At 41.1% G+C, this 27,107-nt stretch overlaps 1 protein-coding gene across 18 annotated transcripts in view; it reads right to left on the bottom strand.

Moving 5' to 3' along the window:
• The window catches only part of FHIT (fragile histidine triad diadenosine triphosphatase), a 1,549,085-nt gene that overhangs the window by 925,070 nt on the left and 596,908 nt on the right, over positions 1-27,107 (bottom strand). For 4 of the 18 annotated variants that reach the window (XR_015151449.1, XR_015151451.1, XM_086367113.1 and 1 more), the window contains exon 4: positions 24,080-24,179. The exons of the other annotated variants lie outside the window; for them this stretch is intronic. The gene's annotated coding sequence lies outside the window, so the exon portion shown is untranslated. The remainder of the gene's footprint in view (positions 1-24,079; positions 24,180-27,107) is intronic. 18 annotated transcript variants of the gene reach the window in all.

The raw sequence follows: 27,107 nt of genomic DNA, 5'->3' as shown, positions 1-27,107 counted from the left end.
TATTTGTAAAGTTCCCAATTTTCTCTTATTGAGTTGTAATTCTACATTGAGTTGTAATTCTACACTGTTCTGATCAGAGAACATACTTCATATGATTTCAATCCTTTTAAACGTTTTGAGGCATGTTTTACAGTGTAGCTGGAGAACACTCCACATACACTGGAGAAGAATGTGCTTCACGGTTCTCTTTTAACTTTCTCCAAACCCCCCCTTCACCCCCCATCCTGCCACCATCTGTTGGGCTGTCTGCATCATTTAGTGTCACATCCAGTTGTTAGGCTTCACTAATTTCCTGCTGATCTATTATTTTCAATAATGCCTTGGGAGCACAAATTACTCCACAGTTTGATCCAATTAAATTCAGGTTCCTTTGCAAGGGTCGTTTTTGAAGCCTGTTTTTCAGTTTTTTTCTGACTCCAGGAGGGCAGTTCTTCCCTGATACTCTCTGGGAAACTAGGAGAGGGAAACTAACTTGCTGCTCTCATAGAACTACTAACCAAGTCTTAATTGCTCACCACCACAATCCCTGGGCTTCCCAGGGTGACATAGTGGTAAAGAATGAGCCTGCCAACGCAGGAGACATGGATTCAATCCTGGGTTCAATTGCAAAGAGTCAGATGCAACTGAGCGCACACACACAAATGCACACGATGCCTATTGTTTTGGAGAGCACCTCTTAGGCTTAAAATTCTCCACGGCTTCAAATCAAGTGAGTTTCCTATGGTAAGCTTCACACCCCTCTATTGGTTTTTGTTTGTTTGTTTGTTTGTTTTGTTTTTTAAGTCTTTATTGAATTTATTAATTTATTACAATATTGCTTCTGTTTCATGTTTTGGTTTCCTGGCAGCAAGACATACAGGGTCTTAGCTCCCCAGCTAAGCTGGCAGCCTACCTTTCTCTTTCAAGGAAGAGATACCACAAACCTTGACTAGAATCTGAAGGGAAAGTTAGCTCCATCTTCTTGGCCACATCTGCCCAGAGTGAGCTTCCACCTGGTTTGGCTGGGTGGAATGGGGTAAGGGACGGTAAGGGAGAGGACGGGGCCTCCCTGATGGCTCAGCAGTAAAGAATATGCCTGCCAATGCAGGAGATGCCAAGTTGGGAAGATCCCTGAAAAAGGAAATGGCACCCACTCCAGTATTCTTGCCTGGAAAATTCCATGGACAGAGGAGGCTGACAGGTAGTGAAGCTTGGTGGGCTACAGTACATGGGGTCACAAAGAGTCAGACTCGACTGAGCATGCACACACACAATGAAAACCTCCCTCTAGTGAGAAATTCCAAGTTATTTCAGGCTACTTACAATCTTTACAACACTATCCATTCAAAGACAGCAACGTGGCCATCATGAGAACAGGGACACCATCTATTTTCTTCACCACAGCCTTCCCATATCCTAAAACACCACATGAATTGCCTGACACTTGTTAACTGCTCTCAAAATACAGTTTTTGAATGAATGATAACCTGTTACTGTTCCTTTGTCATACTGGCTTCCTTGAGATGAAAATGATGAGAAGTATTCTTACAGTATTTTTCTGAAAGTGTCCTCCCAGAGACCTGTGACACGACCTGATACCTATGTCTTCAGGGACTCTATGTATCAATAAAATATCCCAAGAGTCTTCTGGCCAAGAGGTCTGGCCTCATTTTCAAAGTGATCTCAGAAAGCAAGAAGCATATTCAGGAATCTGGAAGTGGCACCATAGAATAGAGTGTGGTCCCTTCAATTTTGTAAATGAAAAGCAGCATGAAGAAGCTGACCACCAACAAGCTGGCTGCCTGTTGAAAAGAAGGCAAATTATTCTAAATAATCGGCCTACAGATAGGCCACAGGGAGACCTAAATGCCTAGCAATATCCTGGAAGATCACAGAGGATAGAGGCTTGTCCTTTTATTTGAAAATGAAAGAATCAGGTTTCTTCCCAAAGCAGTTAGAGCCCAGCCTTAAGAGGAACAGGTCTAGAAGTCCTAGAAAATTCCTAAAATAATGATTAAATGGTAGCTACTGAACCACCACCTTCCTGGAAACTAACTGTGTTCTAGACCTAAGGATTGGGTTAAGTGCCTCTCTTATGTGGGACCCTGATGCTAACGTCCACCTACTCACTGAGCCTCATCCCAGTCTTCCTTGCAGACTCTGCTTGGCCCCCTGCCCTCTCTTCCACACTGTCAGCTTCACCAAGAACTTCACCTCATCCAGATCTCTCACTTTCTGTTCCTCCCTCTCACCTGAGACTTACCCACCCCAGTCCTTGTCTGACTCCACTCTGCTTTAATTCATTGGTTAACTGGTGAGGTCAACTAATTTGTCAATCTCCTGCTTGAGTCCCTGTTGAGATTCTGCAACTCTGTGTCTTTAACTTTTGGGGGAAGTAGCCACATCTCAGATGATACCCTCATATCTTTCCCAGGTAATAAAAAGAGTAGAAAAAGAAGGCAGACCAGAAAAAAACTGAGTGGGGAAAAAAAAAAAAAAAAAACCAGCTCTCAGTCTCTGCCCCTTGGTATCAGCTTTGAGACACCTGGCCCAGTACAGCCTGTGCTAAGTTTCAAAGAAGAGGCAGATAACTTTGAAGATTTGATTTCACAAGGGACAAAAGATAAAAGTCTCTGTCAAGTTGTCATTAGATGCTTAATGCTATCCGTGGTGGGGTGCTGGAGGCGCCCCTCCTTCTCTGTAGACCTCTAGCAGATTAAGTTTCAGAGCTTTAATTTGAGGAAGGATTTACAGCTGTGAAGAGGTATAATATCGTTTTGATTTGGGTTGTACTAGGCTGGGGAAGCCAGATTACATTTGTATGAAACTGTATTAGAAGATATGACTGAAACCACCAAAATCAAATAAAAGGAAACATTTTCAGAGAGCCTGAAAATAGAAGCCTGTCTTTTCTTTCCAACGCCTGTGCATTGTTTCACTATTATTCTGATTTACACCAGGAGGATCCAAGCAGAAACACAGGAGGCAGATGGCAAAAAAGGCCTGTGCTTGTCAGATCCGTCCATTCATCAGTCTGTCATCAACCTAATCCAGAGGCTGGTTCCTTGGGTAAAGAAACAAAAATTAATTAACCCTTAGAGAAGTGGGAAAGTCAGCAGGGGAGGGAAAAAAAAAAAAACTCATGAAAAATACCTTACTTTCATCTCCTGGGGCACTGTCTAATTCAGAGTGTCAGAGAAATCCATCAAATAGTCTCTGAAGTTTCTCTGGGCCTCAGTCCATCCACCACCACCATATGCCACCCCGTGTGTATCACACAGCATCCCCAGGATAATGACTTACACTGAGACTGTGCCTTTCCTCCAGAGCAATCTTAAAACTGTTTTAAAACCTGACTCTGCTCATTTGCACAGCAAACAATAAATCACTTTGGGTACCGCAAAAACCCAGTTTCCTATAAGATGAGACACGGGAAAGAATTAGCTGTTGCTTGTAATTGTTTGTTCTACACAGCTACACAGAACTGGACAGATTATCAGCATCTTCTAGTAGGATTTAGAGATGAGTAAGTGGAACACCATGGGTGGGATTCCTAAATTTGGAATGACTGTGCCAAAGCTTCTGGCACAATAAGCTGAAGCTTTTAAAAAAAAAAAAAAAACCTCTTTATTTTGTATTTCGGTATAGCTGGTTAACAGGCTTCCCCCTGGTGGCTCAGTGGTAAAGAATCCGCCTGCAATGCAGGAGACACTGGTTCGATCCCTGGGTTGGGAAGATCCCCTGGATAGAACACGGCAACCCACTCCAACATTCTTGCCTGTAGAATCTCATGGACAGAAGAGCCTGGTGGGCTATGGTCCACGGGGGTCGCAAAGAGCTGGACAGGACTGAAGCGACTGAGCACACACACACAGAGCTGGCAATGTTGTGACGGTTTCAGGGGCACAGTGAAGGCACTCAGTATACATGTATATGTATCCACTCTCCCCCAAACGCCCTTCCCATCCAGGCTGCCACATAACATTGAGCAGAGTTCCCTGTAGGTCCTTGAGTAGGTTTCCATTGTAGGTACAGCTGCTGCTGCTGTGTCACTTCAGTCGTGTGACTCTGTGCAACCCCATAGACGGCAGCCCACCAGGCTTCCCCGTCCCTGGGATTCTCCAGGCAAGAATGCTGGAGTGGGTCGCCATTTCCTTCTCCTGTAAGTACAGCAGTGTGTACATATGAAGCTTCTAGTTTCAACTGGAATGTCTCATGGACAGTTGGGGAGAGTTTGGGGAAGCAGGGCTGCTTCTTATCACCACAGGAGAACTGTTGGCTTGCCAAAATGGGGTAAACCACGAAGACAGTCACAAGCATCTCTCAAGGGTTACCTAATTTTTAAACTGTAAGCTCATTTAAGGATGGTTATAGTAGTCAGGGGGACAATAATGCATAAGGATGATCTTTCTGAACTGTGCCAGAAATTGCGATCTCTCAATTACCGCCGGGATGGAAGGAACAGGTTTTCCACAAGAAGTACTTTTAGTACCTGCTTTTTACACCTGCACATCTCTTTAGATAAAAGAGAACTGTCTTAGCTCCCAAGTTGAAATGGGCCCATTTACCAAAGGGGTCAAAGTCTTTGCTTTTGTAGTCACAGCCAACTGGATTAATCAGAACACAGGAGAGGTGTTAGAGAAAGGTGCCTCTTCTTCAAACAGAGGGTGAAAACACAATTTCCTCAGGATCATAAAGCAGTTGCAAAGATGCAAAGTAAAATTTAGGTCCCCACTTCCAGGTAGGGTTTACTGACAAAACTAATCAGATAAAAATACATCCCACATCTCTCAGATTGCTCAAAAGAACCCCATCGTGATTATTTATAATATATTCTACAATAATCAAGTAGCCATAAATTCTCCCTAATTCCCACAGTTATGAATAGGACACAGTGTTAATGTCCTTATCTTACTCTCAACTGATAAATAAACCTTAGAATGAACGTCATTTCTTATAGTCAGTATCATCAAGAAAAAAGTTAAAAAACAAAGAATTGATTGAAAAGATTTCCCACCTTGTCAGGCAATATAATAGAGGTCTGTTCTAGACCTTAAGGAAAAAAGCACAGTTTCTTCAGCCTTTGAGCACTAAGCAAGTTATTGATAATACAGAGTCTTGAATTTGGTACTGAACTTGGTCAGAAGTGGGTGCCTTGTAAGCAAAGGAAAACGGAGGAAAGAGGGAGGAGGTAAGAAGACAGAGCCATGCTGCTGACATTTCGTTCTCTGGGCTTCATTTTCCTTCTCTGCTGAGTCGCTTCAGTCGTGTCCGACTCTGTGGGACCCCATAGACGGCAGCCAACCAGGCTTCCCGTCCCTGGAATTCTCCAGGCAAGAACGCTGGAGTGGGTTGCCATTTCCTTCTCCAATGCATGAAAGTGAAAAGTGAAAGTGAAGTCGCTCAGTCGTGTCTGACTGTTCACGACCCCATGGACGACTGTTCACGACCCCGTGGACTGCAGCCTACCAGGCTCCTCTGTCCATGGGATTTTCTAGGCAAAAGTACTGGAGTGGGGTGCCATTGCCTTCTCTGTTCCTTCTCTAGAAAATGCAAGTGTAGACCAAGACAAGCCTGAAACAAAAGCCAATCTCTAATTTTAAAAATAAATGAAAAGGCCTTTAACTCTTAAGCAGAAAATGTTGCTCAAAATACTCTCATAGTTTATTAACCCGCAGCAAGAAGGCACCAAGTATGTGCTTAGAAACAGGGGATATAAGCAACACCACCTGATTCCACATCCTGACTGGACCACTTACTAGCTGTGTGATGCTGGGCAAATTCCCTAACCTCTCTGAGTCTCAGTTTTTCTATATGTAAAAGAGAAAGAATGAAAGCTTCTATATGGCAGGACTAGTTCAAGGATTAAATCAAATGATACATATAATGCTGTTAGCACAATGCTTAGTCCCCGAGAAAACACACAATAGACATTATTAGTCTATTATCAGTAGTAATAATAATAGTTATCATTATTAGAAATACAATTAATAATAATTCTATTTTAATACAACAAAGGAGATATTTACATACTTAGAACATTCCTTACCTGATAATCTACAAAATGAAGGATCAACACAGAGTTAAGGGAAAAAAAAGCATGATGTGATGTCCTTTAGATTAATAAAAGTGCCAAATAAAGAATCCAAATTTAGAACACTCGAGCTGTTCTGCAGTGACTCTACTATGCCTGCTGTCAGCTGGGGAAAGGAAATTCATGCTCCCCGAGTTCGGAAGAGCTGCTCGGAAATGCTAGCTGACCCCTGACAAACCTGCAGCCTCCCCAAGAACACAGTTAGGCAGCTTAATTTGAGCAAGCAGAGAGAAAGCATGAGCCCACACTCAGGCGCGGCCCCATTTCCATCTGAGCGATTTAAACAGGAGCCACAGTTCGCCTCTGCAGACACCAAACCCAGCTGCCAGGGAAAGGTTTCAGACCCATCCTGGTGCCCCAGCGATTTCCAGTTCAGTAGAAAGCTGCAGAACACACGGTCTCACAGCACATGATTTCCTCATATTTCATCAGGCTTTAAACAATTTTAACCTTCCTTCCTTCCAGGTGAATGCAGAGATGGCTGCGTTTTAAGTGGAAACAGAATGAGAAGCTTAAGCCGGTTTCATGTCCCTGGGTGGGTATGCAATTAGCAGGGTGACCCTGGCCAACTCCTGACTCCTCTGAGCTTTACTGTCCTCATCTGTAAAATGGGCAAAAGCTGGGGAAATGTGCATTCCCCATCAATGCCTAGATACCATTGTTAGTCTTTAAGGCTCCATTTATTTTCTGTCCTGAAGTGAAACAGGCTGACAATCTACTCTAACATCCCCCTCTAATAATAATAATTTTTAAAAAGGTAAAAAAGAAAATTTGCCACCACATAACTTGGCTAGGGGCAAAGCAACTTCAGCAAAACAGTTGGTGTCCCACAATTTATTCCTTAATAACTTCTGCTGTAATATTTCTGGGGCACATCAAAGGACAATAACAGCCCAATGTTGGTAATCCTCTCACATATAAAAACTTTCATTATGGAGTGTTAAAGGCATCGCTCTGTATGAAATACAGCAATCAATAGGAATTGGCCTTTATCCCCCACTTCCTTACCCACAGAGATGGCTTTTTCTCTCCAGTGATGCACACTATTTGGCCACAGCTTCCTCTGATGGCTGGAGAAAAGCAACAAGATGAAAAGCCACCGTGATAAATGAAAAAAGGGGGAAAGAATTTCAGGAGCATGTCCCTATGACAGACACAAAGAAAGGAGTCCATTCTAATTAGTCTAAATGCTGCTCATAAACTTTGGCTTTGATGTGTGTTTAAAAGTCACCAGGATCCATTTCAACTTGGTTATTTTGACGCTGTCACATGTAAAAGATTTTTTATTCAAAAAAATGTTTTATTTTATTTTCAAAAAATGTTTTTAATGAGCACCCTAACAGCAGGATATTTTGGAGATACTGTGGCAGACCCTAGTAAATAACACAAACTAAAAGGGTTGTCAGTAGCCATTAATTTTTTTCCTATTATCTATAATGTAATTACTGGAGTCAGAAATATAACATTCCTTACAGATTTTCTTTTTTTTAAGTCAGCCAAACTATAGGATTAGTTCCCTTGAAAGCATCATTCTAGATTCTCTAAAAACCCAGAGTCAGCACATACTTTCCCTTTATTATGAACATATAAAGGTCAGAGGCTATTCATAGCACGTCCCTAGTAAAGTTCATCAACAGACCACACCTTGCCAAAGCCAGTGGCCAACTTCTGGCCTCTCTTTACTTAGCCACTAGCAGTATTTGACAGCAGATCATTCCCTCCTTCTTGAATCATCTTTTCTTTAAGCACACACACACATACACACACACACACACACAAACCACACAACCAAACCACTCTATCCCTCCACTATTACCCTGTTCTATTTATCAAAATTTGAAACCATCTCATTTATTTTTGTGCATGTTTATTATCTGTCTTCATCTCTGTGCCTAAGAAGGAAGTTCCTGATACATCATAGGGACTCCATAAATATCGGATGTCCGACTGACTCCTAGTATCTCCTTCTGACAAATAAAGAGACTAAACCTCAGAGGAGTTAAGTGACTTGCCTAAGGCTGCACAGTATGCTCTTGCTGCTGCTGCTAAGTCGCTTCAGTCATGTCCAACTCTGTGTGACCCCATAGACGGCAGCCCACCAGGCTCCCCCGTCCCTGGGATTCTCCAGGCAAGATTCTCCAGGCAAGAACACTGGAGTGGGTTGCCATTTCCTTCTCCAATGCATGAAAGTGAAAAGTGAAAGTGAAGTCACTCAGTAGTGTCCGACTCCTAGCGACCCCATGGACTGCAGCCTACCAGGCTCCTGTGTCCATGGGATTTTCCAGGAGTTAAGTGACTTGCCTAAGGCTGCACAGTATGCTCTTAGACTGAGACAAGATTTGAACCCAAGGCCATGTAACACTGAGCCCAGACTCATGACCATTATACCATTGAAAAGAAGTCCCAGGTAAATGTCCAAGAGCAGAGTTGGTAAACTTTACGGTGAAGGAGTAGATAGTAAATACTGTTGGCTTTGTGTTCTGGTCCTAGAACCCCTATGATGATTTGTAGAAAGAATAGATTTTACCTCTGTCCTTGTTGGGCTGCACCAGAGGGGCCTATGAGTCCTGTGCTTCCCCGGTTCTAAGACCAAAGAAAGAGCCTAGCGTCAGTAACAGAGACACCAATGGTTTAATGAATAAGGAGAGCTTGCATGTCTGAAACAAGGTTCCAGAGCAGCACCCACCATGTGCAGTGGATGGTTGGTGAGACATGGCAACAGTCTCTTCTCCCAGGTTGCAGAGGGAGGAGACTGCCAGTTATAAGCAGAGTCCGTATCAGGCTGACTCAGCAGCTACTGGGGAAACTAGCAGAGGGGCACGCCCCTCACTGCCTCCTCCATAAGAACAATCACCAGCTAGGGCCTGGGGCAAGCATGTAGGGCGGCCAGTCATGTAAGCAGCATGTAGGTGAAGCAGGCACTTGTTGAATAGAGGATATTCAAAGAGAAGAGAACAGCCGCCTTGAGTGGCCTGACCATACAGTCAGCAAGATCACCGAGGGCAAAGGTCAGATGTAGACACCTTGTGCTGCTGTGCTGTGTCATGCTCAGTCGTGTTGACTCTTTGCAACCCCATGGACTGTCGCCTGCCAGGCTCCTCTGTCCATGGAATTCTCCAGGCAATTCTCCTGGAGTGAGTTGCCATTTCCTACTCTATAGGATTTTCCCCACCCAGGAATCAAACCCGTGTCTCCTGCGTCTGCCGCCTTGGCCGGCAGATTCTTTACCACTGATCCACCTGGGAAGACCACATAGGCAGCTCCTGCAGCTAAAGCAGTCCACTTCCCACAACAGGGAGCTGAATAGATTGCAACCAATTGGTTCACTTACTGAACGGAAGCTGAAGCTTGGGCAATTCCCAGAGATTGGGAATGGCAAAGGCAAACAGTTGAAAACTCTGTGTTATCCCCTTTCCAATTAAGAGGCTTTGTGTCCATGTGGGGAAAGTAAGCAGCTCCCAAAGTGAGAGAGAGGAAAATACCTGCTCTCACCTCGTTGGCTTCCCACACGCCTGCCCTGCTGAGACTGTCCTTTGGCGACTGTGCAAAGAGCCAAAAAAGTGACTCCTTCACAGCATGAGGACACTTTCAGCTGAGGACAAGAGGAGGCTTTCTGTTGGCCTTTTATATAGTCATTCACAGGAAGGGACATCCCGTGACCTCATTCTCACTCCGAAGTAAGTGAGAGCCAAGTGCTTTGCTGCCTCTGGGTTCTTCAGGAACTCTCCCTTTGATGGCACCATTCCACTCCTCTGACGCCAAGTCCTCAGCAAGGGCACATCTCCATTTCCTGAAGGGGTGGTCTCCTTGGGGACCGGCTGCCCACTGGGAACACGGGGCAGCACCAGAGGAAAGGAGCAGAAGGAAGAGAAGCCCCACGTGCAATCCTATGAGTTATTTCAAAGAACCACCCTTTATCAGCAATAATTCTCTCCAGGGAAAGGTGCTTAGGACAAAAATGGAGTGACGGCAATACAAACGGGATGCTTAGATAGAAAACGTTTCAATGTGCCCATTTGGACAGCACCATTTTGAAGCAATAATTTTGATGATGGTATGAAACTACTTGAAATTTCAGTCCTTAACCTAGAGAAATATCTAAGTGAACAATTTTGGATCCATGATAGTAATTTATATTTGACACTTTACTTGTTCTTTGTCTTTCTCCTTAAAGATGTGACAACACCTGTCTTGATTACCACTGCATCCCTAGTGGCCAGTAGAGTACCTCACACATAATTGTTTATTGAAAAGCTAAATGACTATTACTCATACTTCTGTGATGACTTCTATTTCTAGTACAATTACCACTTCTGCCAATACTAGTGCTTCAAGTTCAGTTCAGTTAAGTCGCTCAGTCGTGTCCGACTCTGCGACCCAATGAACCATAGCACGCCAGGCCTCCCTGTCCATCACCAACTCCCGGAGTTCACTCAGACTCATGTCCATCGAGTCAGTGATGCCATCCAGCCATCTCATCCTCTGTTGTCCCCTTCTCCTCCTGCCTCCAATTCCTCCCAGCATCAGAGTCTTTTCCAATGAGTCAACTCTTCGCATGAGGTGGCCAAAGTACTGGAGTTTCAGCTTTAGCATCCTTCCTTCCAAAGAAATCCCAGGGCTGATCTCCTTCAGAATGGACTGGTTGGATCTCTTTGCAGTCCAAGGGACTTTCAAGAGTCTTCTCCAACACCACAGTTCAAAAGCATCAATTCTTTAGCACTCAGCCTTCTTCACAGTCCAACTCTCACATCCATACATGACCACTGGAAAAACCATAGCCTTGACTACATGGACATTTGTTGGCAAAGTAATGTCTCTGCTTTTGAATATGCTATCTAGGTTGGTCATAACTTTCCTTCCAAGGAGTAAGCGTCTTTTAATTTCATGGCTGCAGTCACCATCTACAGTCATTTTGGAGCCCAAAAATATAAAGTCTGACAGTGTTTCCACTGTTTCCCCATCTATTTCCCATGAAGTGATGGGACCAGATGCCATGATCTTTGTTTTCTGAATGTTGAGCTTTAAGCCAACTTTTTCACTCTCCTCTTTCACTTTCATCAAGAGGCTTTTTAGTTCCTCTTCACTTTCTGCCATAAGGGTGGTGTCATCTGCATATCTGAGGTTATTGATATTTCTCCTAGCAATCTTGATTCCAGCTTGTGGTTCACCCAGCCCAGCATTTCTCATGGTGTACTCTGCATATAAGTTAAATAAGCAGATCAGTTCAGTTCAGTTCAGTCACTCAGCTGTGTCCGACTCTTTGCGATCCCATGATTCGCAGCACGCCAGGCCTCCCTGTCCACCACCAACTCCCGGAGTTTACCCAAACTCATGTCCATTGCGTCCGTGATGCCATCCAGCCATCTCATCCTCTGTCTTCTCCTTCTCCTCCGCCCCCAATCCCTCCCAGCATCAGGATCTTTTCCAATGGGTCAACTCTTCGCATGAGGTGGCCCAAGTGTTGGAGTTTCAGCTTCAGCATCAGTCCTTCCAATGCAGGTGCATAATAATTTGTGGAAAAAAATGAACAGCCCACTTCACTACTACCGTTAGTGCTATATAACAACAAGTACTACCACCACCAGGGCTTCCCAGGTGGCTCAAGTGGTAAGGAATCTGCCTGCCAGTGCAGGAGATGCAGGAGACGTGGGTTTGATTCCTGGGTTAGGAAGATCCCCTGGAGGAAGAAATGGCAACCCACCCCAGTATTCTTGCCTGAAAAATCCCGTGGACAGAGGAGCCCGGGGGGTAACAGTCCATAGGTTTGCCAAGAGTCAGACACAACTGAGTGACTGAACACACATTACTGTCACCACCCCACCATTACTCAAGTTGGCTATCTGTTAAAAACCAATGGGGCTAGCATTATGCAATCTCCATACTCATTTTAGAGATGAGAATACAGGCACAGAGAAGTTAAGTAAGTATCCTAAGACCAACATGAAACAGGTGGTGGAACTAAAATAATGATGTGCTTATTATTACTCTTGGCCAAATAAAGTGGGAGGATTGAGGAACAGACTGAGAATGAAGAAGCCTCGACTTTGGTCTTAAAGCCTCTTTCTGGCCTCTTAAGCACTTCCTTTCTTTGGAAAGGAATCAGGGATCCTTGAAGAAACGGCTGATTTCAGAGCTGGGTCAGGAAATGGACACAGTGATCTAGGAAAGTTTGTCACAGGAATCTATCAAAGACTATTGAGGCATATCAAAATGACTCAAAGCCAACTTGAAAGGGCTCCCACTGGCCAAAGATGGATTAACTTCAACATCAAACAGAACAATTAATATGGTAAAGTGAAACAGATCTACTTTATAAAAATCTGTGAGTTCTGTAATGGTACTTTTTAAAATCACTGGTTTCCTTTGCAAGTTGTGAGGGTAGCAACTCACGATTGAGAAAATACACAGAAAGAGAGAAAAAAATTTAAGCATTTTCTCTGCCTTTCCTGTATGGACTGCACTTCAAGGTAACCAAACAGGGATTACAAGTCCTTCTTTATGGAGGATTCACAGCTAATAGGAGCAGGAGGAATAAAAGAATTAAAATCTTCCCACTCTGCATCAATTTGCAACAAAGAACAATTGGAAAATAAAGCTGAAAGTACAATTCCATTTATTATGCCATCCCAGAATATGAAATACATACAAAACCTTTGCACTGAAACCTATAAAGCATTGCAGACAGAAATTAAAGAGCAAAATAAATGGAAAGATATAGCATATTCATGGATTGAAGGATCCAATATTGTCAAAACACCATTTCTCTCAAAAATCAATCTGAAGTTTCAATGCAATTCCAATCAAAATCCCACTAAGACTTTTTGTAGAAATTGACAAACTGATTCTGAAATTTATTTGAAACACAAATGAACTAAAAGAGCCAAAACAGTTTTAATAAAGAACTACAGAGTTGGAGAACTCACACTACTTGATTTTAAGACTGACTATAAAGCCACACTAATCAAAACAGTGTGTTATTAATGAAAGGATACACGAATGAATCAAGGGAACAGATTGAGGAGTCTAGAAATAGACCCACACAGAAATGGTCAATTTATTTTTGACAACAATGCAAGGAAATGCAATGGGGGAATACAGTGTCTTTTTGATAAAACTGCTAGAACAACTGGGCACCATATTGTGGGGGGGGAGTTGCAGAGTGCTGACCCTTACTTTATACCATACATAAATATTCCATCAAAACAGATCATAGACCACACTTCTAGGATAAATCACAGGAAAAAAAAAATCTTTGCAACCTTGGACTAGAACAAGATTTCTTAGAAAGGAACAAAGGGAATAATAAGTGAAAATTTAAAATTGCTTTTTAAAAGCCACTGTCATGTAACAGAGGAAAACATCTGCAGCATACATATCTGACGAAGGATTTGTATGCAGAATACATAAAGAACTCCTATAAATCAAAGAAAAAAAAAGAAGCAAAGATGTGAAGATACTTCACAAAAGAGTTTATACAGATGGCAAACAATAACATGAAAACATGATCAACATCATCAGTTATCAGGAAATACAAATTAAAAGTGAAACGAGATTAAATTAAAATTTCTAAGAGCAACCTTCCCAAGGGTTGGCAAGGATGTAGAACCATTGCAAGGCTCATAAATTGATTCTGTGAATGTAAAATGGTACAACCACTTTGAAGAAGTGTTATGCCGTTTCTTTAAAATTTTCCATGTATTCATAATACACAACTCAGACACTTCACTCTCCAGTATTTGTTTATCCAAGAGAAATAAAAATATGCCCACAAAAATATCTGTACTACAAGCAGTTTTATTCATAATAATCCAAATCTGTAAACAACCCTAATGTAAACCAATGAATGAATACACAAAATGAATATATTGACAAAATGAGGGCTGCCTATATAATAGAATGGTTGTGAGCAATAAAAAAAACAAACTAGTAATACATGCAGTTGCACAGATAATTATCTAAATCATACTCACTGAAGGAAGCCAGACAAAAAGAATACATATCATATGACTCAATTTATTAAAAATTCTAGAAAATACAAAAAACAATCCCTAGCGACAGAACATAAATTAATAGTTGCCTGAAAGCTGGGACTAGGGGGAGGGAATGACTACAATATGGGACGAGGGAACTTTTCAGGGTGATAAAAATGCTCTGCGTCTTAATTGTGGTGGTGGTTTCACTGGCACATCCCTCTTTTAAAACTCACTGAACTACACATTTCACATGAGCACAGTTTATTACACACAAATTACACCTAAGTTGAGTTTTTTAAAAGATTTCTACCAAAGCAAAAACACACAAGAATCTGACAATCTGTGTGCATCCATTCATGTGAAGTAAAAAAAAAAAAAAAGAAGAAGAAGCATGGTAATAGAACAGTTGCTATCTTGGAAGGCAAGTGTACACATAATGACTGGGCAACTTCTGGGGTGCGAGAGATGTCGCTGTCTTTATCTGAGTAGTAGTTACATGGACAGTTCATCATCTAAGCATTCAATGAGGACTTAAGTTGGGCACTTTTGCTGTATTTCTGTTACTTCGATAAACAAATAAAAAGTAGAGGACTGTTAGAAATTAGCAGACAATAACCAAGTGCAATGTATGAATATTGTACAGCATGTGATCGGAAAAACTCAAAGGTAAAAAATTTATAGAGAATGGAAGAAAACTGAACATGAACTACTTATTAGATATTAAAGAATCACCATTCCCTTCATTGTGTGTGTACTATAGTTACAGCCCCTATCTGTTAAAGAAACATAAAAGAGCACTTACAGGTGAAATGAGATGACGTACAGGATTCACTTTAAAGCAATGGTCCCTAACCTTTTTGGCACCAGAAACTAGTTTTGTGAAAGGCAATCTTTCCACAGACGAAGGGCTTGGCAATGGTTTCAGGATGATCCAAGTGCATTCCATTTATTGTGTACTTTATTTCTATTATTATTACATCAACTCCACTTCAGATCATCAGGCATTAGATCCCGGAGGTTGGAGACCCCTGCTTTAAAGTATTTCAGGAAAAAAATATATAGAGTCATTTCTATTTTCAAAAACATAAAAAAAAAGAAGAATGTAAAGTAAGGGTAAAGTTCAGGGATGGGGCAGAGAGTCAGAGAATGTATGCTGGTATCTATCGTGCATATGACCAAAATCCTATTCTTTGCACTCTGAAGATCAAAATGTTCACATCAAAATGGCTGCATCAAAATGTCCTGCTTCAGAACACACATCGAAAGAAAGGTCTCAGGGGCCCAGAAACATGACAAGCAGGAACAGAATGAAATTTAAGAGAGTCCAATTAGGTTCTGAATGACAGCCAGGCAGATACATGATGACAAACAGTGCCCTTCCTTCCTCCGGAGACAGGTCTATTCTGAGCCCAGAGTGAGGAAAGGGAGTGCATGTTATCCAGGGGATTTCACCACTGTCCTTCTGGTCCCCAGTTATCACCAACTGAGAAGCTCACCCAGGGATTAGGAGGGGGAGAATAAAACAGGAAGCAGAAAACAGATTCTGATGGTATCAGTCAGAATCTCAGCAGACAGAAGTCACATTTGACTGCAACTTTGAAGACAATTAAATATAGGAACTCCTTTCAGAGGTGCAGGCAGGGTCCCAAGTTAAGGATGCTGAGATACCTGGGACCACCTACCTGCAGCATGCGCTCTTTACCTCCCTTAGCCTAAAAGCGCAAAGGGAGGCAATGTGGTGCCAGAGCCTCGTGAGATAAGTGAGGCTGCAGCTGCCACCAAGAGCGGGAGACGTGGGGGGAAAGGCAGGCTACAGAGAGAATGCCCTCCTACCTCTTTATCTCTTTCTGTCACCTCATCTATTTCCAGGATCTCCCAGTGACTGAAACAAACCAGAAACTGCAGTCATGGCAGCCCAGGTGATACAGTCTACCGAGGTCAGTCTCCTGGGTCAAAGAGCGGGGAAGGGCAAGTTGTCTAATAGACTAGGAGGCAGAGGATGGAGAATTCCTCCCATGGAGTAGATAAGGTCTTCAAATCTGCAAAGAGAACTTACGGCCATTTGATAAAATCTCTAATTCAGCTGGACCTACGGCCTCAGATCCTTAGTTAAAATGGGAATATTTCTAAGCATTTTACAAGTGGCCTGAGAACAAGTAATCAAAGATTGTTTCACAATTATATACACAGAACATTCCGTTAAGTAGTTCCGCCTGCTCAGACTTGGACTTGTAAATTAAAAACTTTTCTTCTACACAAAACACTTCCAAGTTACATGGACAGAAAAGTAGAGAAAGCTGGTTGTATTTTCCATGGGGCTTTAACCATCATTCTATTAAAGAAAAGTCAGAGTCAAGTTACCATGGGTGGAAACCCAACTCCAAGGACTGATGGGGAGGAGCATCACCTTGTGAGGCTATGGAATCCTTCTTCTGGCCAACTGGTCCCTGAAGGACTGACCTTTCCCTGCCCTCTGACGGGCAACTCCTATCACTGCTACCCTTACTCCCAGGGGCGTGCGGGACTGTTTTGGCTAGTGATGCCAATGCTGCTTCCTCCCACCAGGGGCTTTGCATCAAATGTGTCCTCTACACTTTACATGCTTCTCTCCATTCTCCTGCAAACTCCTACTTCCATCTCAATTCTCACTTCCCAAGGAAAGCTTTGCCAGCTTCCCTAATGAGCTCAAAAACCCCAAGGCACACTCCTGTAAGACCCAGAACGTGTTCTTCATGGAAGAACTTTCACATATTTTGGTATGACTCTGTCTTACCTGGCTGAATAGTTTCACATGGTAAGGACTGTGTGTGCCTTCATGTGCCATCATATTTTGGGGACCTTATGTACTGTCTGGCTCATGGGAGGCACCAATTATTGATGAATGAATGAGTCTTCACTACAAGAGAACATTCTTCCATTCAAGGAATAGTCTGAATTTTGTTTTATTCTTTTAATAACACAATATTGTAAGGTGTTTTTTTTGTCCCCAAAACTAAATTACAGGGAACTCTCAATTAGCTGATAGTTTCTACCCCATTTTCTTATATCCTGTATAAGAAAATAACATTTAATGAGGTTTTTAAAAAAATGTTTAAATTATGCTTAAGATTCACATATATCCAACTTAATCTCATAGACTGTAATTTATATAACTGCTGTTTTAAGAAATTGCTTATAAGTACTCCAGAAAAGAAACAAAAAAACACATACCCTGGGTCCTATTTACTAATGCAGGAAGTTAACCACACAATTCTTTAAAGGTTTTTAAGAGGAGCTGAAACCCAAAGGACTTTAGAATTCTCAGTTAATCTAGAATGAGTGGATATATTCTGGATAAGTGAGGTTTTATTGGAACTTAAGCCCAGTTTTAAAAAAGGTCTTAAAACTTTTATTCTAATGGTAAGCAATAAATTCTTCTATGATTTCAATGCTTAAATGCCTCTTTTATGACTAATAAAATCGGTCAAATTTCCATTTTGTTTTATATCCAATTCAGAATCTGTTTGTCACATGTGTCAGGAGCTATATATTCATGTATCCTGTGTGATACCTTATTTATCTCTGAATCCCCATAAAGTTTAGTTGAGCAGACTGCACTTAGACATACTCAGAAAGGGTGCAGTGAATGAATGACAAGAGAGTAGAAAAGGAAGCTGACATTTGTTGAACACATTATGTGGTAGCTGCTATGCAAGGAGTTTTACATAACAATGACAAAGCTTAGTAAGTTTTATGTCAGGAAAGTGAAAGTCGCTCACTCGTGTCTGACTCTTTGCAACTCCATGGACTATACAGTCCATGTTATTCTCCAGGCCAGAATACTGGAGTGGGTAGCCTTTCCTTTCTCCAGGGGATCTTCCCAACCCAGGGATCAAACCCAGGTCTCCCACATTGCAGGCAGATTCTTTACCAGTTGAGCCACAAGGGAAGCCCAAGAATATTAGAGTGGGTGCTATGCTAATGCAGACTCTATACGTGATCTCATGCGATAAGGTACTTTGCCCAGACACAGAGAGATTAAGTAATTTGTTGAAGGCTACACAGACAGAGCTGGGATTTCTTTCCAAGCTTTTAGCAGTGGTCGTTCTGCCTCCTCTTCCTGATCTATCTCATTTTATTCTTGACAATACAAGAAGCAGGAAGACAGTGCTCAAAATTCATCTTCAGACATGAAACCTTTACTATAAATGAAATGTTAAGTAGAGCTCAGTATCAGGCAGAATGAAAAAGAGCTGCTCTTAGCTTACCAGGGGGTGATGAACCTAGAATGCTACCCAGCCTCTCCAAGTTCTGACACTGCATTTGAATAAGTTCTGGCAATCTCTGCAGCAAAATTTGGTAAACATTATAAATTAAGAAACTGGACTTGAAATACCAAGATTTCCCAAGGTTAATCATCTAATAAATCATGGAGCAGTAACTTAAACCTTGATTAACTTGACTCCAATGTTTATTTACACATGTGGACAGATGGATGTTGCATAATAGTGATTTTAAAACATTTAAAACTAACCCCAAGTTCTCCTTGTATTTGGACAATTTTCACACAGAGAAAGATTTGGAAGTTTACATATTGTTTCTAAGTTACCCAATATAAAATACACCAGAAGATATGATTTCTTTATTAAATGAATGATAAAGTGGCAAACACTTGGCAAAACCTCCTGACTATACCAAGTAAATCCTGGATCTAGGATCACAAATGCAAAAAGGTGTTTTGATGAAACCAGGCTACTTGTATTCTTCTTTCCATGTATATGCTATGCACATATAACCTTGCAGTCAGGCTTTTTTTAAAAAAGAAAAAATATATACATACATGACCATAGTTTCCCACTACCTTTCCCAAGTAATGTCAGTTCTAGAACAACTTTGGGTTACAAATACAGTGTGAATACAGAAAATAGAAGCTTCAAAACCCTGTACTAGTCAAACTGCTATCCCTGCCCCTGTCTCTCCCCTTCCCAGCCTGGCTCTGCTTCACACTGAAAACCGGCAGTGGGGTGATGACCATGGTGATTTTCTCCTTCTCCCCACATCCCACTTGCTGTTCCCTCACTTTACTGTCTATTACTCGGATTCTCCCAAGGCTGAAGAAACTAGAGGACAGGAGAGCTCTTCCTTATGCAGCTTCTGTTACAAGCTGGCTCTGCTCTCTCTGGGTCTCTCCTGCCCAGGTATGTATCCAGGAGTCACGTCTATATCTGGCAGATAATGAGAGCTTGTGCTGAACTCTCCTGAGGGACTTTCCATGGACTCTGCAAAGGTTTCCCAGAGGCTCTAGGTTGTTGTTTGTGACCCTCTTCCTGTGAAGGAATCTGCCTTGGACCTAACCTATCAGTATACCTGTCAGGATACCTATCAGTATCCTATCCTTCCGTTACCATAACGAACTAGACTCACAGTGATTCCTCCTTGGCTCTCTCCTCTGCAGAGTACATATCTGGTCCCTAGGAAACACATATCTCATGCCCTGAACAAAAATTGGGAAAGCAGGCTAGTTCCCACACAACTGGCCAGCCTGTCTTTGCCTTGTCTTTTGGATTTCCTAGGGTGAGTCAGACCCCAGTGTGTGGACCAATCTAAAGTCCTCAGGCTTGATTCAGACATTAGGCCTCTGGGTCCCCCAAATGCAAGAAGTACAATTCAGAGCTCTCTGATTAGTCCTCTTGATGACCTCCTCTGACTTGATGTTACAAGACAGTACTCACTACTATTTCTCCCAAAAGGTGGTGACAACTCATTGCATGACCACAGGTCTTTCCAAAGAAACTTTGTCTCTAATCTCCTCTGGACTCATGGGGCAGGCTCATGACAGTCTACATATGGAACGGTTCGTCTTTCAATAGCTAGTTCACAGGTGCCTCCGTGGAAACTGAGACAAGAAGAGACCCATTCTAACAGCCAGTTCCCTACCTGCCCATACATACATGTGTGTATATGATATTCTATATCATATACATAGTAACAATTTCAACTAGTTAAGGCTGATATAAGAGCCCTGCTGCTGCTGCTGCTGCTGCTAAGTCGCTTCAGTCGTGTCCAACTCTGTGCGACCCCATAGACCGGCAGCCCACCAGGCTCCCCCGTCCCTGGGACTCTCCAGGCAAGAATACTGGAGTGGGTTGCCATTTCCTTCTCCAATGCATGAGAGTGAAAAGTGAAAGTGAAGTCGCTCAGTCGTGTCTGACTCTTAGAGAACCCACGGACTGTAGCCCACCAGGCTCCTCCATCCATGGGATTTTCCAGGCAAGAGTACTGGAGTGGGGTGCCATTGCCTTCTCCAATAAGAGCCCTAGCACTCCCTAATTCAGTAGTAATCATCAGCTCTCACTGATCACTGCTGGTTTGGGTGATCACCATCATTATAAAATATTTTATAACCAAAAGCATACCTTGAGAATTTTCCATTTCATACATTCTCAGATTAGAAAAAATAAAATCTATTTGAAATATGCAGACTTAAACTAACTTTGCAAAATATTCCTTATACATTAAATTACTCTCACATTACTAGCTGTCGGTGACACCCCTGATAGTGAGTGCCCAGGGCTTCCCTAGTGGCTCAGATGGTAAAGTGTCTGCTGGCAATGAGGGAGACTCGGGTTTGATCCTGGGTTGGGAAGATCCTCTGGAGGAGGAAATGGCAACCCATTCCAGCACTCTTGCCTGGAAAATCCCATTGGTGGAGGACCCCCAGTAGGCTACAGTCCATAGGGTCGCAGAGTCGTACACGACTGAGTGACTTTACTTTCTTTACATTTTTCAACTTTTACAAAAGCCCAGATGGTCAGAAAGAGCTTTACCAAATTTGGATCAAATTTTTAATAGAATGATTTTTAAATATTTTTTAAACAATCAGCTCAGAGTTGTATTCTAAAAAGCTACTTAACAGTATTTGCAGCTAACAGAATATGCAATTACCAGAAAATTCTAGCGAAGTCCTAGTTCTTATATCCTAAGATGAGAAATAATGTGGAAAAACAATGTAAAAATTATATCAGATCAGATCAGATCAGTCGCTCAGTCGTGTCCGACTCTTTGTGACCTCATGAATCGCAGCACACCAGGCCTCCCTGTCCATCACCAACTCCCGGAGTTCACTGAGACTCAGGTCCATCGAGTCAGTGATGCCATCCAGCCATCTCATCCTCTGTTGTCCTCTTCTCCTCCTGCCCCCAATCCCTCCCAGCATCAGAGTCTTTTCCAATGAGTCAACTCTTCGCATGAGGTATCCAAAGTACTGGAGTTTCAGCTTTAGCATCATTCCTTCCAAAGAAATCCCAGGGCTGATCTCCTTCAGAATGGACTGGTTGGATCTCCTTGCAGTCCAAGTGACTCTCAAGAGTCTTCTCCATATATATATATATATATATATATATATATATATGTATATATAAATCACAAAGTGAAAATGTGATATTAAATCTATTTTGTCCATGTCCATCTGAAAGCATTCTGTAAACTGCCTGAGTTTAAAAATAATAATTCTCTAATACACAGTTAAGTCAGATGTCTAACCATCATCCTTTATCTTGGGCTGAAAAATAAATTTTACATCTATTTACAATAAAATATAAGGTACTTCCAGACTCAATCCCTTTTAAGAGTTTTTCCTTCTATATATACTCAAAGATCTACAACAACCAGATTAATGAGCCAAAAAGTACATTTTAAAAGATTCTCTAAGAGGATCTTATAAAAAGTAGAATTTGATTATGTGTTAGGAGAGGAAATTTCTTTAACCTAGAGGGAGTCAGCAAATGTGAAATCACAAAAAATATTCAGATTTTTGAAAGGAAAAATGATCTGAGAATCATCTCACCAATGATCTGAGAAGGAGGAGGGGTGAAATGACTTAATTACTCAGAGTAATGAAAGCTAGAGGGTAAAGATGGGGGTAAAACACATAAGATAACTGTTTCACTCGCTTCACTTGGCCTTGATTTACATCAGAACACTTTCTGCCCTGTATTACTCCAAACAATTTACGAAAAGGGAAAATATTCTTTCTAAGTAACCCAAAGCACAAGTAGCAACAACTGCAATGTTATCATACAGAAATTATGATGCTCTAGCTTATGTTTTAAATAGCTCAGAATTGCACATGCTCACGAAGTGGTCCTGGGTACAGCAGGAGCTCTTCATTTTAATGCAACACTGATTTTCCCAGCAATTTTCCTCTGCCACCTCATATCTTTCTTTCATAACCCTACGTGGTCCTCCATAGAAATATCCCTTTAACCATGAACACTCAGGAAAACAAACCCCCCTATACCCGTGGAAAGGCATGTGAAAGAGTCCAGTATCTTTACTTTCTGCAGAACCAGGCAAAAAATATTTCTTTCAGGGTCACCATCCAATTGAGCTGAGTGTTTTAATATTGATACTCTGCAGCAGGTAATTTAATTCATTTTTAGGAAGGATGAGAATTAAAAGCAACACAAAGAGTAATAATGAATCAGGGGTTAGAATTTTCTCCAAAGTTAAAAACTTTAAATATAGACTCCTTAAATTAGAAAGGGCCTCAACACTGAGGAAATCATTTTGCAGAGGGAAGTGAAAGAAACTGGAAGTGATCTGTCTACAGCCTCCTAGAAGGAATGATTCTCTCACCCCAGTCAAGGGTTCTTTCCATGACCATGCTTTTTCCTTTGCCCTTTCCTTCTGCTTCTTAATCTCTCTGACAAATGCTCAAAGCATCATTTAAATTAGTCCCCTATTCAAAATAACAAGGACTTGCCAAAGGAAGGCAAAGTTTGAGATACAGATTCCAATTAACTACCTCTGATTCCTGGATAACTCAAGTCTTCCAGAAATTGACTCCAGCAGCATGTGTTATTTATTTATACTCAACCCTTTTTCCATAAACAACTTGATATGTTTGCAGAAATATATAAAATGCAACCAGCTAAAAATGAATACAATGGGGAAATTATCACAAAGTGGGGGGAAAGAAAAGGATAAAGCTAGCCTGTTAAAAGCTAGGATCTCGTGGAAAGGACAAGTATTGATATTCCAAAAGAAATCTCCTGGAGAAAGTGTCTTACACCAAGAAAGTAACTTTTATAACTGGTGGCTTGTAGCAAATATCATAAGCAATGCAACAACAGTGACGTATCAGAGGGACTTCCCTGGCAGTCCAGTGGTTAGGACTCCACCCTTTGAATGCACACGGGTGTGGGTTCAATCCCTAGTTGGGGAGCTAAGATCCTACATGCCTCATGGCCAAAAGACCAAAACATAAAATGCAAGTAATATTGTAACAAATTCAATAAAGACAAAAAAATTAGTGACCCACTAGAAATAAGTTGTGGGTTGAAATGAAATGTTAATAAGAGTTTGTGAGTAGGGATGAGGCACAGATTTGTCTTTTAATGTCTTAGTATGCAGGAGCCTGGTAGGCTGCCGTCTATGGGGTCGCACAGAGTCGGACACGATGGAAGCGACTTAGCAGCAGCAGCAGCATGCGGGTTTTGGGTTTCTGAAGTACATCATTCCTGAGCCTTGCAAGGTTAGAAAGAAAAAAAACTGAAATGAGAAGAAAGAGGAGAAAATTACAGAGTAGGGGGAGACAGAGGAAACAATGACAGGTTGATGTCAACCTAGGCATCATTTGTTAAAGAATCAAAAAGAATTTATAGCATAATTGGAGGCTCAAATTCATACATCACCTGAATTCAGTTGCACTTTCGCTATGTTATAATGCAATATAGTGTAAATCAATTGTCTCAGAATTTAAAATTAGAGCCCAATTACCTGTGTAAGGGAATCATAAATCCAACTTGTATTTTTCTAACAGGGTTAACAACTCATGATGCCCGCTTAAAATCGAGAAAATCAATTTTCTGAGCTTAAGAGCAATTGTGTGTTGGTATTTTTTTCACCCTGGTCTACAGCCTCAGGTTGAAAGGCTGAGGGTAACGAATATAGTGATTGGGGGAGGGTAGGAGTCTCAAGTAAAGATAACAGAGCATTGAATATGTTCAAAACACCAACCACATGCAGGAAAAACAGGAGCGGGGGCACTTACGTGTAACAGGCAGTCAGAACCTGGACACCTGCTATTCCGTGAAGGAGTAAAGGCAAAACACTCCTACTGTGTTTCCAGTTCAGCAAAAATTTCCCTAGGGCTAAAGAGGAAGATGAAATACTAAGTAAGGGCAGAGCTTGCACTCCTGCTAAGAGCATAACAGACCCAGGCCTGCCTGACTGAGGTCACACTTGCATGAAACCCAGAGAGTCCCCTCCCAGAGGGGTTTGCTGGCCTTCTCTTCTACTGAAAACATCTGAGGGAACACCGTGTGGAGAGCAGAGGGCAGTGGAAGAAAGCTGCGGTGATGGAGGCAGAAGCAGCAGTAGGAACAGCCTTCAAGGAGGATGGTTCAGCACCATGGGTGCCTATTCATATATCCTCCGTGCCCACCCATGATATCACACATACATGTATCTACATTCTGACACCGAAATTCCATCTCCATGAAATTCTGCATGAGAAACAATTGAACCAGGTTGCACACATATACATACAAGGTTCCTCATTGCAGTGTTGCTTCTAAGAAGTTGGAAGCAGACTAAAAATGCATCAAGGGGAATAATTTAAGTAAATTTAAGCAATTTAATGATGTACGTAAATTTAAGCATTTCACCCTACAGGGCAATACTATGCTGGAAATGCAGATGATGATGTAACATTCTATGGACACGGCACACTGTAAGATAACATTACAAAAGAGTGGTACTAGATATATTGATTTTGAATGTTGTGTATGTGTGCACAAGTGAAACAGACAGTCTGAGAGAAAATACCTTCACATGTTAGTTAAGGTCATTACTGTGTGGTGGAATGCTAAATCATATTTATTTTTCAAAAAACTTCTCCTGTGGGGTTGGATTTTTGAGTTTTAATTTTACAAAAATGGTAGGTATTCCTTTAATAATCTGAAAAAAACGACTATAACAGTTTCTATTTTGGATTTTTTTTTTATTAATAAGGAGGACAAGAGGAAGAGTAGCAATACACAGAAAAGGCAAAAGCCCACATGGCCCACGAGGCTTTCCCTGAACAAAGCACTAGCACCATTCCCAAAAAAGATTTCTGTTTTTACACAAAATTCCACTGACTATGCATATTATTGAGGAGGGGAAACAAATGCACCAAAACAAATCATCTGTCTACCTTACCTTTGTATTCCGTAGGTAAAAATACCCCAGTCTGTACTATGCTTCTGAGATAGCAAAGGATGTCCCTCCAAGACCCAAAATACAGCTAGAAATCTCAGCAATTGTGCCTTTTACACCGGGCTTATTAGTGTCTCTGTTTTTACAAATGGACATGTAAATCTATTACTTCACAAAGCCTAAGTGCTCTTTTTAAAGCACAGAAAATAGCACAGTAACATACCAGTAGAACGCATGCTTCTCACTGAGTCATTTCTGTATTTTAGTTTCACCTGCTCTATGCCAGGGTAAGATATCTGCAAACTCATAGCAAAAGAATTATAAGGACCTTTGAGACCATCCAATGCAATGCTCTCATTTTTCACAAGAAAAAACTCAGAACAGTCACCAAGTGAGTCAGTCAGGACTAAAACTGAGGGTCGGCCTCACAGTCTCCTGTTTTATCACTTCATCTCCAATTCCAGTCAAAGGTACAACTGTGTTTCCCCTTTCTAGAGAATCTGAATATTTTTGTAGCTAATGTTGACATAAATCGACTTTGTGAGATAAAGAAACAGACAGAAAAGCAGCAAACCTAACATAATATACCAGCTAGCTTTTCCAGATATATCTGAGAGATAGTTTCAAAAATGGAAAACACTCCATACACTGCTTTATACAATCCACTCTTGATTCTGTGATAGAAAAAGGTGAAGAGTTCACATGGAAAAGCCATCTGGGTCATTTGGTGACATTTTTAAAAGGTTTACTTTCAGACATGCATGATTTAAAGTGTTTTTCCAAGCATATTCAGTATAAAACACCCGGAAAATACAACAAAACATTAATGAGTAGAGAAAGAAAATATATCACACTATTCTACCAACAAAAGACAACCACAGTTAAAATTTCAGCATAGTTCCTTCTTGTTTTTTTTTTCTTTTCAAATGGTTGATACCTTAATATATATGTCATTTCTAGATTTCCTTTTCACCTAAATTACATCTAAGCATTTAAATAGTTGAGTAACAGCTATTTGTAAACATCCTTTTAATGTATGGACTGTATTCCATGGTATAGATATGCCAAATTTTACATTTTTTTCTGTATGTTGCATCATTTAGAGTTTTGCTATTATACATAATGTTATAATGAGCATTTTGAAAAATAAACCTCCATCTTAACCTTTGATTGTTTTCCTAATTTTAATTCCTAAAGTGGGGAATCAGTAGGCTAAGTATTATAAACATTTTAAAGTACCTGAAAGTTGGTACCAAATTTTCTTGTTTGTACCAAAGGTATATAAAAGTATTCATCTTATCGTGCTTTCCCAATAATATCATATTTTAAAATCTTTGTTAATCTTACCCTATTTTAATTTGAATCTGTCATTGAACAGCATCATATATTTTTTACAAATTGTGTTTCTAATTTGGAACATCTACTCTTGAGGTCTTTGCCCATTTATCTACTAAGAAGGGAAACATTTTTATTGAAGATATCCGATTATGTTTTCTTTAGTAAATAAAATAAAATATAACTTTTAAGCAAGTTAATAGCCTTTCTGAATTCACTAAAGCCTAACAAAACAAAACTCCTTGTTATATCAGTTAAGAGACATAGAGAAAATAGCAGAACACTTTTTTTTCCCCCATAAGTATATGTTCTATGGGTTCCATTTAGTAAGTGATCTGTTTATGCAACTTTGTGTGACTGCTGATCAAGCGTCAGATTAACAAACCGTTGAAAATAAAATGAAAAGCTGGAGGATGTGGCTTATGAAAAATCACTCTTTTATAAAAGAATGTGCTCTGGTTCACACTGGTGGACTAAGAAAATCCATTTTACCTCCTTTCTCACCCAAAGTTATTTCTAAATGATACGAAAGGAGCACAGAAGTG

This window comes from Bos grunniens, chromosome 22, assembly GCF_055505025.1.
Source record: "Bos grunniens cultivar Pamir isolate PY7600 chromosome 22, Bosgru_T2T1.0, whole genome shotgun sequence".
NCBI lineage: Eukaryota > Metazoa > Chordata > Mammalia > Artiodactyla > Bovidae > Bos > Bos grunniens.
The sequence above is the reverse complement of the archived record's forward strand: the minus strand, read 5'-3'. Positions and strand labels throughout refer to the sequence as shown.